General features: G+C 44.6%; 1 pseudogene; it reads left to right on the top strand.

Annotated features, from left to right (window-relative positions):
- The first annotated feature begins 1,303 nt into the window (after positions 1–1,303).
- LOC144139800 (uncharacterized) lies at positions 1,304–2,392 on the top strand (annotated as a pseudogene).
- Positions 2,393–2,739: the final 347 nt, after the last annotated feature.

The following is a 2,739-nucleotide window of genomic DNA, read 5'->3' as shown; positions in this document are numbered from 1 at the left end:
TGCCGTGCATACAGAAGAACCGACAATGGGGTGGCCGTTAGGCTAATAGAGTGAATACCAATAGATGTGTCTAAAAGGAGAAGGCTGTTTCACCAAATGGAATGAAAAACAAAGAAATTCGAGGATAAAGAGTGGGCTCGAACAGCGCAGCACAGGGTAGGTGCTAGATCAATGTAAGAATCTTTCGTCCGGCAGTGGATCTGAATAGGCTGATGATGAATGGTTTTCAGACATCACCATACAGGTCGTCCATCCTTCCACATTTATCTTTACTAGCGCGAAAGCTCCTTAGCGGGACCAAGGCTTTTTACAAAAAAAAGTTAATGCATTTCTCATTTAACGCGATGGTGAACGGAAAACATGTAATCACACCTCCGAGTACAGGTGCGTTCTTAAAAATGCGCTTCTATTATGTCAGAAGAGTCGCTTCAAAATCGCGAAAAAAAATTCTAGATAAAAAAATACACGCATTGATCACGAGAAGAAGAATTGGCAATTTATAACTTTATCTCAGAAGCCATGTTTTTAGGTTGTTCGTAGATGCGCATACATGGTACGGAAAAATCAAATCGTGTGTTCGTTCCTTGTTGCCGAATTTGGTATTTAGTGGTTGGAAGTATGCTTGGTTCACATTCAGGAAAGATGGACACAATTTGGGAAGAGACGTTTTATAAATATAAATATTAAAAATCATATCAAGATTCGAGCACTGCTTCAGCTATATCAGCTTTGTACGTATCAGAAGACACACAAAGAAACTTGAATTTGTGTTCTCATTCACACGTAATACAGTGTTTTTGCTTTAGCGTTGCCATGACTGCCTGTCAAGAGTTCCGTGCTGAGTGTACGTGCAGCAAGGACGATGCATGGCCGAACGGCTACTGAATTAGCACTGGAACGTTTTTATTGAAATTGTTTAGCCAGATAGGGAGACTTTAACGATTCCGAAATTCAAAAACTGTTTATCCATGAAATTTTATTCGTTCTGGTTATACCATTGCCCTATTAATTTTTTCTGTTTGTGGTAAATTTCGGAGAATAATATTGGGCGTTTACTTTATTTACCACGTCCTATTTTCTGCTGCATTAGGGTGTTGTGTTTCACGCGTTGTAATTTCTTCTGGAAGGGTCCACAGGAAGGAGAGGTGCACTACTTGGATGGTAACATGCAGTTAATGCACTGACAACATTGTTCACAATATCACCCCCATCAAGACAATACTGATATGATGGCGACCACAATTGGCAGACTGGGCTTCGCGGCTGTGTCACCACACAGGCCGCTAACCCGTTCATCCTGATCATGCAGGTTTTTGCCCGCATCATCGCTGACCTACTACTGCTTGCTTTGCTGGCTGTATCATCTGCCACCCCGGGAAGCTGCCTGCCTGCTACCAACGAAGGCGAACCTTGTGTTTGCCCCCTCCCTGGCACCAATGCTTTTGGACCTTCGGCAGCGCCACACCTCCCTCCGTGGATCGTCGAGATAAATCCAGCCACCCTATCGCCGGCGACAACATCTCCTGCGCAGCCTATAAAGCCGCAACCACCATCCAGCGCGCACTCTGGGCTTCGCGGCTGTGCCACCGCACAGGCCGCTAACCCGTTCATCCTGATCATGCAGGTTGGTAGTTCATATCCCACGTCTACTAAAAGATGAAGTAATTACTGTTTGGTGCAGCTGCCGAGCGCACAGTGCTGCTGTTTGCTTGTTACCGAATATGTGAATGTAATACGTGCCTTGCTATTACTGTCGGGAGATGTAGAGATGAACCCCGGGCCAGATATTCTCGCTGAGCTGAAAAAGTTGTCACAGGGCCAGTCGACAATAATATCTGAGATGCAAGGTCTTAAATCCGAGATAGCCACCACTAACCAGACTATCACCGATCTTGAAAAGCGCATTGAAAGCGCATTGCTGAAAGCGCATGACATAGACGAGCGTCTTGATGACCTCGAGAACCGTTCCCGGCGTGACAATATAATATTCTACAATCTCCCTGACACTAATCCGAAGGAAACATACGCTCAGTCAGAAGAAATAATGTTCCAGGACTGCCTTGAACGACTTCAACTAACAATAGAACCAAAAGACATAGAGCGTGCACATCGCCTAGGGCGGCACACCAATAACCATAAACGGCCTATAATAGTGAAACTCTCGTCTTTCAAAACTAACGAATCCATCCTTTCAAACGGCTCAAAACTAAAAGGTACAAAATTTAGCATTGGCGAAGATTTCACATGCCCTGTTCGAATAGCCCGAAAAGAGCTTGTTGCTTTCGCTAGGAGCAAATGTGTGCCATTTTCACTGCGTTTTCAAACTTTGCACATTGGCTCTAAGCGATACATTTTTGACTACGAAGCAGGAATTGTCAAGGAAAAAACATAGGGATCAGTACGCCGTCGGCAAGCACGCCAACAGCCACGTACAAGCACTAAAGCTAAGCTTTAGTTTTCTGTAATTTATACTAACCTCCGCAGTTTTCTTCCTAAGAGCGTGCCCCTGTCTAATTTATTAAAATCATCTGGCAGTAGTATACTTATAATGACCGAAACGTGGCTTACTGACGATATTTCAGATACAGAGGCTCTGGCTGACTTGCCGCACTTTAACCTTTTTCGTCACGACCGTAAGAACGCACGTGGTGGGGGCGTACTCATCGCCACTAGCAAAAAAATCGCGCCAATCCACCCCGTGAATGTGGTTGAAAAGCAAAGCTGTAAATGGCACCCATA

The sequence above is a fragment of the Haemaphysalis longicornis genome, unplaced genomic scaffold (assembly GCF_048455015.1).
Source record: "Haemaphysalis longicornis isolate Haplotype H1 unplaced genomic scaffold, Haemaphysalis longicornis Haplotype H1 scaffold_5, whole genome shotgun sequence".
Classification (NCBI taxonomy): Eukaryota; Metazoa; Arthropoda; class Arachnida; order Ixodida; family Ixodidae; genus Haemaphysalis; species Haemaphysalis longicornis.
This window is presented reverse-complemented; position numbering and strand designations above follow the sequence as displayed.